Source organism: Solanum verrucosum, unplaced genomic scaffold (genome assembly GCF_900185275.1).
Source record: "Solanum verrucosum unplaced genomic scaffold, falcon-dt-bn FXZP01000985.1, whole genome shotgun sequence".
Taxonomy (NCBI): domain Eukaryota; kingdom Viridiplantae; phylum Streptophyta; class Magnoliopsida; order Solanales; family Solanaceae; genus Solanum; species Solanum verrucosum.
The window spans coordinates 1-12,500 of record NW_026019710.1 but is presented as its reverse complement, the minus strand read 5'-3'; the positions used below and the strand labels follow the sequence as shown (position 1 = coordinate 12,500).

The following is a 12,500-nucleotide window of genomic DNA, read 5'->3' as shown; positions in this document are numbered from 1 at the left end:
TGGCCCGTGGTATGACCACCAATTTAGAAACCAATTAGGCATAGGGTTGGCAAATATCTTTGCACATATCTTTATAAACCAGGTGTGTTTATGTCTCTCATTGTTATAACAGAGGACTTTATCGAAGGCTTGGATATAATCCCAATATGTAAAATTCATTTTAACATTATTAAGACTAATCTGTCTTTCAGTCATTGAGGAGATACCCCAATCTTCAATATGGATAACCTGTTTAACAATCATTTTGGAGAAGTTATAAACATTCTCACCTGTATTGTATCCTGAAAAGTGTTGGAATTCAACACCTGTGCTTATCAACAAGGTTTCATAATATTTCCGAGTTTTGTATGACTCTCCCGGAAAGTATAGCCCATTGAGCAAGTACCTCTGGAATATCTTCCAAGGTTCTTCTCTTCTTTGTATATCAGAATTTTCTAAGAGAAATATCATTTCTCTTTTCTCTACCTTTTCGTAGGTTTTCATATCATCAGTTGTATCTTCTCTGGCTATTGCAGCAAAAGTATTACTTTGCTTTTGAGTTATAAACTCTTGTAATTGAGCATATAATGGATTATTTTCTGGAATATCTTCCAGATGTATTGATGAAGATGAAGAGGCTTTCTCCTGCGTTTTTGAATTTAGTTTAACTAAACTCATTCCACCTCTCTGTATAATGGGGGTGCTTGATGATGAAGAAGATCCGTATGACGATCTTGATGAGACTACTGAGGAGGATCTTCCTCTGCCTCTGCCTCTACCCTTAGTAATCCAAGGGGGTTCCATTCTGCAAATGAAACAACGAATTTTAGACCCAATACGCGTCATAATAACTGTTTGCCTCTTCTAATGATTGGAATAGATCTATAAACATTCCATCTATAATTTTCCAGCAAATAATTTCTTTTATATGTTGATTACCAGGAAGAACCTTTAAAATAGTAATCAATCTTTCATTAGTGAAGAACGTAGAGATGGGAACATCATTATCTCTTTCTGAAAAGCTATCATATTCACTCATTTTGAAGGTATTCTCTGGATAAGAAGTCTGGGAGGGAGTTATCACTGCCTTTCTTATATAGAATTTCAAAATCAAAAGGTGCCAATTGTGCTTGCCACCTTGCAAACATTAATTTAGACGCATCATGTTTAAAGTCTTTATCAAACATATATTTGACTAATTGAGCGTCTGTTTTTATCAAAAACTTCTGGTTGTATAGATCATCCTGAAATTTTAAAACACATTTAACGATAGTTAACATTTCATGAGCTACCGTAGCGTATTTTCGTTGAGCATCGCTCCATTTACTTGAATGAAACCGAATAAGGTATTCGTGCTTATCACGAGGGTTAATTTGTTTTAGAATTCCACCATAACCCATGTTAGACGCATCTGTCTCAACTATTTTAGGCCAAGCGGGATTGGCAAGGGTTAAGCAAGGTAAAGACTTAACTCTTTCTTTGATTGTTTTAACAAGATTTGTGAGACTATCAGTCCATGGTTTCTTATGCTCCTTTTTCAGCCTGTCGTATAACAGAGCTAGATCGCGAGACAAGTTTTTGTAGAAGGGTGAAATATAATTCAAACTTCCCAAAAAAACGTTGTAACTGAGTTCTATCAGTAATTATATCAGGAAACTTTGATGCGAATTCAATAGATCGCTGAATTGGAGTAATCTTTCCCTGACAAATGAGATGCCCTAAGAATCTTACTTCAGTTTGAAAAAGACTCATTTTTGGTTTAGATATAACTAAACCATTCTGAATAACTATTTTCTTGAAAATATCTAAATGCTTAATATGCATTTCAAGAGTTTTTGAATAAACTAAGATATCATCAATATAGACTATGATAAAATCCAAGTAAGGATTAAAAATATCATTCATAATTTTTTGAAATTCAGAATGGGCATTTTTCAAACCAAATGGCATAACATTCCATTCGTATTGTCCAAATGGGACATTAAAAGCAGTTTTATAAGAATGCTCTTTAAATATTTGAATCTGCCAATATCCTGATTTTAAATCGAATTTTGAAAATATATTGGCATCATATAATCTTGATAGTAAATCTCTTTTATTTGGAATAGGATACCTAATCCATTTTAAATATTTGTTTAAAGGTTTGTAATTTATAACTAACCTGGGGACACCACGTTCTTTCTCTGCTGCATTATTAACATAAAAAGCAGTACAAGACCAAGGTGATTTAGAAGGTTTTATAAGACCCTTTTGTAACAAACTATCAATCTCCTTTTTGCAGAATTCAACTAATTCGGAATTCATTTGGCAAGGACGGGATTTCGTAGGAATATCTTCCTCAGAGAAATCATCTTCATATGGAAGAGTTACAATGTGCTTCTTTCGATTCCAGAAAGCACTAGGATGATCAGCACAAATATCAATGGCCATTTGTTCCGAGATTAATTTAATCTTCTCCTGCACTTTAGTAGCTTTCAAAGTATCGAATATATTCATACTAAAGATTTCAAGCTGCAGATAATTAACCTGTTTTTGTTTCATTTCAATTAAAGCATTAATATCACGAGAAACAGGTTCAGTGATGAAAGTATAACTAATATCCCGATCTTTATAAGTAGCTGAAAATCCTTTAGCATTTATATTAGTAAAAGGATAAATAGCATTTATGAACGGAGTTCCTAAAATGATAGGAGGGTATAACTGATTTTTTACCAAGAAAAAGAAATGAGGAATACAAACTTTATTTTGGCAGATACGAGTGTTAGATAATTTATATTTTATATCTAAAGCATGCCCAGATGCGGATTTAACCATATGAGTAGTTTTCTCAAAATACTTAGTAGGAACTAATCCTTCCTGAATGCAACTCACATCTGCTCCACTATCAATCATGGCAATATTGGATATAGAAAAAGAATTATCAATCAAAATAGTACATTTAACATACCATTTATGAGCTGTAACCACTTGCATCATTCCCAAAAACATATTTTGTTTAGGGTCAATAGTTACAGGTTTAGCAAGAGTATTTTCTTCGACTGGAAAATCATCAATTTTAGTTTTTCCTTTGCTATTAGCAGACTCAATTTGAGTAAGACGGTGATCACAAATTATATGGTTTTGTTTAAGAAATTTAATTTCTTCTTTCAAATGTTCAATTTCTCCTTTTAAATCATCAAAGGAAGAATCACGAACTACCATAGTTTGTTTAGATAAAAGTCTATTATGCACTTCAGACAAAGAATATGGAGCAGAATAAACAAAATCATCTTTAACCTTTTTATCATCAGAAATGCTATGAGCTGAAGAGCTAGTTTTGCTAGCTGCTAACTGAATGATTTTTTCTCGAAGGGTGTTATCAGTGACTTCTTTCAGAAGTTCTATAACATTGTCTGCGGTAATGGTGAGCAAGTTCATATCCTCGAACTGAGATTGAAGTTTGTAGAACTCGCCATGTTCGCAGTTACAGATATCACCATGACATTTACAGGAATCATTTGAGTCTTGTTGATCTTTGTTGGAAGACTCGGGTTGATCATCATCTGTATAATAACTTGCTTCAGATTCCTCGTAGTCTGACTCAGAACCAGAAGTGTATAGAAAACTATAAACCTTTTCTTGAATATCTTCATCCAGTTCTAAAGCTTTAAGCTTTTCTAGTCTGCAATTTGGTGCTATATGTCCAAATTTTCCCGCATTTGTAGCATTTGATCTTATCAAGATCTCTTTTTGACCTGTTTTTAGTAAATCTATGAGATTTACGGTGAGCCTTACGCTCTTCTCTCTCTTCTCTAGATCTTCTCCTAGATCTTCTTCTCTTTCGATGAGATCTATGGTGTTCAGGCTTAGGAGTCTCATGTTTGGTGCCTTTATTAGCATCTGGTAAACCAAACTGTGTGCAAAAATCTCCTAATTGAGATCTTTCTCTCAGCTTATCCATTTTAAGCTGTCTAGAGAGTTTTAACTCATTGCACAAATTTATACCTTCTTGAGTACAAGCTCCAATAAGCTTTCCATAAGTATAATGGTTATAAGGAATAATCCCTTGAGGATCTCTCAGAGTTTTCTTAACTCTCTCAGCGAATAATGATGGTAAGCCATCTATGAATTTGGCTTTCCAGAATTCTAATCCATTTTCGGGAAGTTCCATTACCCGACTTAAATAGGTATCTTTATACCATCTAAATTCACCCAAGTGTCTACATCGTAAACCATTGAGTAGAGTTCTGACGGTTTCATACTGGTTGGTAAATCTACCACTAAAATGTTCTAGAATGGTTAAGACTAATGTATAAACAGCGTCTTCTCTATTTTTTACTAGGGCAAATCCTAGGTTATCAACCCCTTCAGAGGCAGCTTTAGCATTTATAACTGCTGCTTTAGCTTCCATAGTCATGTAATTGTCCCACCAACCTCTTAGTTGACCAGTAAAACCTGCAATGATCATCTTGCAAATAGTCCTGTCAGTGTTGTTAACACTTTTGCAGATGGTAGCGTACATGAGCATTCTATGAACCAAGATAGTTAACTGCCTATCTGTTAGACCATCAAGATTCCATTCATAGATTTCACTTCCACTGTAAGAAGTGTTAGTCTGATTCCAATCTCGTTCTTCTATAAGAACATCCTGCGGGGTGGGCCTAGGATAGTAGTAAGTCTGCATACTAGGTTTTCTAGCATAACCACTATTCTTTTTAGGATACCCACGAAGTTTATTGACTTCCATCTCCACTTGTCCTTTAAAATCTAAAGTGGTTTCCATTTCATCTGCGAAATCTTCAGCAATACTTATAGGTTTTGCACCGAATTCTGAAAACTTCTTATCAAGAAGGCTTTCAAGATCGTGAAGAGGTCTAAGAATGAAATCCTGAATCTCAGGAGGCCTTTGAAGAGGAACGTCAGGTTGTTTTGACGTAGATGCTATATCAGGAACTGGTTTATCAGTCTTCAATTTATCATCAATTTGGGTTATCAAAGTAATAAGTTTATCTAACTTATTATCAAGAGAACAGATATGTTCGCCAATAACTTTAACATAAAGACCCAAATAATTATTTTGAGAAATAATTTGATTAATCTCATTGATACTTACTGCAGCAACCTCATTTTCAATAAAGTTTTGAAAAGCAGTAAAGGTTATACCTGTATTATTTGGTAAAATAAACGGAGCTTGAGGAGGATAAATAGATTTAATAATATTACCTGTTTCATCTTTATACGATCGTTCAAGAACATTGATGAATAAAGGTAAGTAAGTGGTTATAAACCAAGGTACAAAGAACATAATATGATTATGTAGAGCACAAGTTTCATAAAACTCTTGAGAAATATTATTTAAATCTTCTTCACTATAAGTGTCAAAAAACCAAGTTTTAAACCTGTTCCATTTTTTATCTGAAAATTCATTTTGAATATATTTTCTTGCCAGTGAACCTGGACTAAAATCAATCTGGTGTTCAGTCATCATGAATCATTGGGATTAAATTCCATTTCGGAAACAGAAGGAATATCCTTATCAGAAATATCAGATGATTTATCATTCGTTTGAACAATATTTAAACGAGGATCAATTTTAATTTTTTGTTTTTCTGCAGATATAACAGTTGATAAAGTGTGTAAAGACGCAGCGCGATTTCTGGCTGGACCATAACATTCTATAGGAGAAATATGTTGGATAGCCAATCGTCTATCGGAAGCAAAAGAATGTCTATTATAAGGAACACTTTTATCATCAAACTGCATACAAATTTTTCCATCGGAATTTTGACTAATATGAGAATATTCAGAATTAGTGACAGCATTAGCCAATTGATCAGGAGGTATAACAGAATCTAAAATCCAAGTAGTAGGAAAATTAATTTCTTCCCATTTTATAGGTCTTCTAGTAGTGACCTTAGATCTTGCGAAATTAGTTTCTACCAAAATAGTTTGGTCAGATGTATCATATAACTTACATCTAGGATTTAAAGTAGCAAGAAGCTTATAATAAATTCTATAAGATAAGCAAATTAACTCAGATCCAACCGCATAATTATAACCATGCGTTTTAACATTCAAAGTTAAAGCATCTAATATATTAGAATCTGTTAGTGATAATTGCAAATTCGGTTGAGCATTAAAATAAACAGGACCATAAGCCACTGTGGATTCTATCGAACCCATTAAAGATTGCCTAAAATTCAAATTTCTTGCATCTCTTAAAGCGGCTAAGAAAGTCTCGGGTAACCCTTTAAGAGTTAATGGTTTAAAAGCAATTTGAACCATGCCAATATGCAAAAATTTATATTGAGATTTGTATAAATCAATATCACGTTTATTTAACAGATGAATAGTCTGTTCAGACGAATTTAATGCTAAAGATTGCTCAGTTGTTTTAATCAATTGTTTGTTTGAGATTTTATCAAACCAACCATAATCATAAATAGTTTTAATATTAACTTTCGGAATAGTCCATTTGTTTAACAAATCAAGATTTTGAGGTATATCTACCTCTTCTAAACGAGTACTTTTAGTAATAATAATAATAATAATAATAATAATAATAATAATAATAATAATAATAATAATAATATAATAATAATAATAATAATAATAATAATAATAAATAATAATAATAATAATAATAATAATAATAATAATAATAATAATAATAATAATAATAATAATAATAATAATAATAATAATAATATAATAATAATAATAATAATAATAATAATAATAATAATAATAATAATAATAATAATAATAATAATAATAATAGAATATATGGCAGTGGAATATGTCTAATTATGTAGATCCTCCTTTTGAGTGGATAATTGATCTATTTTTAAAAAAAAATATTGTCATGATGGTAATTAAAACCCAAATTATGTTTTTTCGTTTTTCTTTTAAAAACGAAAATAAAATGACAGCTGTGGGATTTGAACCCACGCCCTTTCGGACCAGAGCCTAAATCTGGCGCCTTAGACCACTCGGCCAACTGTCATATGTTTAAACAACCTTATTATGTATTAAATATCCCTTATAACTTAGATTAAGCAATAAAAATATAAGGGGGGAAAAAGAACTCAATGAAGACAAAGTTGAACCTAATTTAATCATTACATATTAGCCCCATTGAATATAATAAAGATCAAGACAAAATATATAAGAATGCAAATTATGAAACTATTTACCAAATTAAAAATATAAAAAATGTGAAACTTGCCAATATAGTATGTTTTTTTAAAAGAAAAAGAAGAAATAACTTGTAGAAGTAAAGAAGAATACTCTCCACGCCTCTTTTTAAGAAAATTTGTAAGTCGAGTGGAACAAAGAAGAATCGTTGTCTCACTTATCTTCAAAAATATATTTGAATGATATTAAAAATGTCATCTCCTTCTCGAATTTTCAACAAGTGAATTATAGCTGACCATTTTTACTAATAGAAACGATATAGAATTTTAAGTTATGAGTTATGAACTCTCGCAATCTTTTAAGATAGGATTTTAACCATACTCTTTATAAATGTTGAGTGATTACCACAATATATTATAACTGAAATATTAGCATATGAAGTGTTGAAGACATCATTTGACATGTTGTCTCTCATTTATCGACTTAAACTTTCAGAGAAAGCACACTTCTAACCACTCAATTATAGTATATTTCAACCCTTCCCCTTATATCTGGTTAAATTGTTTTGATGGATTAAATGCATGAATATATTCTCTATGATTTCTAGCTTGCTTTGATGTAATACTAAATTGTTGTTTGTTATTAAAAAAATATATTATCTTATTCATCTCAATTTTTATACCTTTTAAATATATTAAATCGTTATTTATTCCGATGTATAACACTCATTATTTTTCTCACGTACCAAATGGGCTATTATAGTATGACACGTGTTTCATTATCATAATTCTGGCCACACCTCAAATCATGTCACAACATATTTTAGCAGTATCTCAAAATATCATAGTTTGATTTTTATAAAAAATAAATTACCTTTCTAAACATCGTTATTTCCAGTTTTTATATAATAAAACAAGATAGGCCCCTAATTAAGTCATTTGGTTGGAGTAACAAACAACATATTGAGATTTTGGTCTCCCAAGTCAAAATGCTATTTTTTTTTCCATTTGTGAACTAAAAGAGCCAGAAATCATGGAAGATCATGTAAATTAAAACAAATATAATACAAAGGTTTTTCACAAATATTTTTCTCCAAGCTTATTTAAAAGACAGAACTCTTTTCAACATTTTACAACCTATTTTTTTTTTTTAAATCACTACGTTAGACGTTTCTCTATGAAACGGGAATATTCCACAAAATTAAAAATTCTATTTTACATACATACAAAAATATAGTTTTATATTTTCACCAAACAGATTCAATTGAACTCTTTTCAAAACATGTTACATGAAGAAGGTGATCGATAATGGTGGTCATGGTCTTTATCAATCTTGCCCCGAATATATAGAGGATGTTTGAAATATAAAATAGGGACGATAAATTGTAGTTGTTCTTCTTCTACTTGACCTACTTTTATCGCTAGAAATCCTTTTGGTACATCTCCACTGCCCATACTTACAAATAAAAAATTCCAATAGGATTATATCAAACTTTTATAATATGATGATTGATTGTTCGCGACTTAGTTAAATGGGGGGAGAGATTTGTTTTGTTTATATATTGAAAGAGAAGAAGGCAAAGGATTAAGAAGGATAGTATGTTTAAAAGGGGTCAAAGATAATATAGTTGAAAAATGCCCATTCTCTTTTTTGTTTTGTTGTGGACCTACAATATTAGTTATAGCTTATAAATTCAATAAAATTTAATAATTTAAATTTAAATTTTGTGGTTATATAAAATAATAAAATTAGCTATTCGATATAAAAGATGAAATAGTGAATTTCATGAGATGTATCTATCCGATCCTAGTAACTGAACGAACCCTAAATCCTTACTCGACGCAAAGGAACGTCTTTAACATGTTCAAGTAGACCATCTTCGGGTGCACAATAGAACAAATATAAGTTAATTTTTGAAAGAATAAAATAAAATTTTTGATTTTAAATAATTATAAAATTAAGTATTTTGATCATAATACTTCAAATCATTTAGTTCAGTACTTGAAATGAATAACGTACTAGTTACGTCTTTTATCTATGTTGTTTTGGAAGCAAACAAAAATATAAGACAAAGTCAATTCCATTAATTGTAGTTGTAGGACCATATAGGGTTGCATGTCCTGCACAAGTTGGCTACTTACATGTTAGAAAGAGTTGTCAATATGAATCGGTCTGTTTTATCTCAATTAATTTATACGGTTTTTAAATTTGGATGGTTTCAGATTAAACTAATCAATTATCTACGCAAGTTAGAAAACATCAGATAAATCTATCACTATATAGTTAGCAAACTAAGCTAGACTTATGCACACTGAGCTAAAAAAACCTTATTCTGAAATAGACATCAAAAATCATAATTTAACTTTATTAAATTATGAATTGGCTCAATGAGCCTAGTCCATATTGATGGCTCTGCTTACCCCTTGAAACGTTGGTCCACTCACGATTATGATTAGAAAACTTAAGACAGGACGACAATTGTGTCTTTTTCAATTTCTTCTTGCTTCCATGATCAAGAATTTATAGGTCCCTCACAATATCTACTTAATATATCATGTCTTTGAGATGATTTTGGAATTAAATCTTAAACCACAAAAATTTACATGCCTATCTATGCCATAATTTTGTGGCTTAAGAATGACACCCTAGGTTGACTGCTTATACAAGGAGAATTACTCTCATGAGTATGTTTAGTTGCAATTTTACTTTGTCTTCGTACACTACTAGAAATAAGTTGTTTTCCAACTACAACTGCCGACTATAAATGTGTAATCAGAAATTTGGGTAATTTTTTCGACTACTGTAATCCGTACATTAAGATTTATATACGTATATACAAATATTGCTTGCATAAAAAAAGGGTATCTTACAGAAATGTATCTCATGGTAAAATTTTTTTAGCTAAATAGAAGCATGTATATGTAATGTATTTATATTATATAAGTGAAGGAGTATATATTTATATATTTATATGATGTATAACTAAGTATAACAGATGTATATATATTCTTATACATTTTTATACAATATTTATACATTGTTAGATACAACAATTCGTCTTTCTCAACGAGCTAAATTGTTTTTTTTTCCAATTTCGATCAACTCAGATCTCCTGTAAACAATCTCAAATTTTAGTTATGAGCTTCTTTAGAAATAGATGTTTAACTAAGTATAAGAGATGTATATATATTCTTATATATTTTTTATACAATATTTATGCATTGTTAGCTACAACAATTCATCTTCCTCAACAAGCTGAATTGTTTTATTTTTTCAATTTCGACCATCTCAGATCTCCTGTAAACAATCTCAAATTTTGGATATGAGCTTCTTTAGTGTTTGGATTCTTTCGATATACTATTCACTAAGATTGTCAAATAAGCGAGTTAAGTTGAAATTAGGCATGTCAAAATGAAATTGAGTGAATAAGCATATATTATTGATGTGAAAATTTCATATATGACATATATTAGACTAATATTTTCAAGTTATAGCAGTAGAATTAAACTTTCAAGTTGCAACAATAAAATATTTCAGGTTGTAACAGTTTCTTAAAAAAAAAACTTTTTTTAAATAATTGTAAAATAAAAAATTTGAAAAAAATAAAATAATTCGTTTCTGAAAAAAAAAGGTAAAAAAACGAAAATAAATGTGTTAATTAAATTTGAATTGATTGAAGATAATTACTAATTAGCATAAATTAAGGAAATTCAAACTAATTAAGAATATTTAGTTTCCTTATTTCACTCTAATTTGTTAAAATTAATTAAAAATTCTGATTTCATCCATTTTCTTTCACGTTTCTCTCTCTTCAATTTTTTTCTAGAAATCTTGTCACTCTCATCTAATTCATAGTCATTTTTATTCAATAATCTTTATTTTCTGAACGGCATCTTATTAGTATTAATAAAACATAGTGGTAGATGGGATCCTTCAGGTTAGTGTTCTTTGCGATTTTTTATTTGTATTGTAATACAAATCAAACGTTCAAAAAAATTATGAACAGTGATTCTGGAAAAAAAAATATTCAGATTTTGTTTGTGAATAATAGTTTTAATTATGACATTTTTTGTATGAATATTCACTTTTGAAATTACATAAAATTTGTTTGAAATTGGTATATATTTTTGTTTGAACATTCATTTTTTGTATGTTTCTGGTTAAAAAATTACATAAAATTTATTTGAATTTGGTACATTGGTTATACCATGTTGGTACGATTTTAGAATTATATTTGAATGAATTTCGTATACTATTTGTCTAGTAAATGACAATTAATAGTTAAAAGTGGTATTATTTTGGTATTATAGTGGTATGATTCTGCTGTGAAAAAGTGACGACTTATGTAATGAAATAGGTATAGTTTTGGCATGAAATAGGTATGAAAAATGTGCATAATAATTATATGAAATTTGTATACTGATTTCAGATTTTTTGTTGTGTATAATAATTTGAATTATGGCCTTTTTAAAAAAATGTATAATGTAATATTTTGGTATGAACATTGAATTTGTTCATTATTTGTCTGACGCATTTTTTTTTGGTATATTTTTGGTTAAAAAAATAGATAATTTTTTCTTTGGAATTTGTATACTTATACTACCAAGCATGTATGACAATCGATAATGTTTTGGTACGATTTTTGGTTTGATTGGATTTTTTTTTGGCATTATATTGTAATGAATTTGAGAATAATAATGTAATGAATTTGGTATACTGTTTATTAAAGAAATGAAATTAATATTTCTAAGTTGGAATTATTTTGGTATTCTAGTGGCATGATCCTGTATGAATAATTGATAACTTTTGGCATGAAATAGGTAAGAAATGTGTGAATAAGAATTGTATGAAATTTGTATACTGATATAACATATGTGTTTTTACTTTTGTATTCTGTAATAAACATATGAAATTGTTTTAAAATAACATATGTATTTTATTTTGTATGAATTTTGTAAGCATAAAAATGGTATGAAATTTGTATATTGATATAACATATGTATAAAAGTTATTTGTACTTTTGTATGATATAATATTGACACAATAATTTATGATGAAACAGAAAAATATGCAATTCAAAAAGTGTCGGAGCAGAAATTATTGTCGCTGGTTCAAAAAGAACTATAGGGAGACAACTTGTAAATGTTTGCTGATGTGAAATTCAAGAGGTTAAGATTACGTGCAGTACATGTCGTCGGGAGGAACACAATAGGAAGACATGTTCAAATTACCCTTCTGAAAAAAAGACATAATTTATTTTTATTTTATTTGGTTGTTTTATTGTGGCAAACTCATGTTTTGATTTATTTTGTCTTTTAAGTTAATGAATTATAATTTCAGAATATTATTATGTGTGCTAGTTAATCATTTGTGTATTCAGTGTTTCTCAAATGTATACTCAAAAA

The 12,500-nt window shown here is 29.5% G+C and overlaps 1 non-coding gene across 1 annotated transcript; it reads right to left on the bottom strand.

Annotated features, from left to right (window-relative positions):
• Nucleotides 1-6,883: 6,883 nt before the first annotated feature.
• Nucleotides 6,884-6,964, bottom strand: TRNAL-UAG (transfer RNA leucine (anticodon UAG)). The gene has a single exon. It is a non-coding gene; the product is annotated as a tRNA-Leu (tRNA).
• Between the last annotated feature and the right edge of the window lie 5,536 nt (nt 6,965-12,500).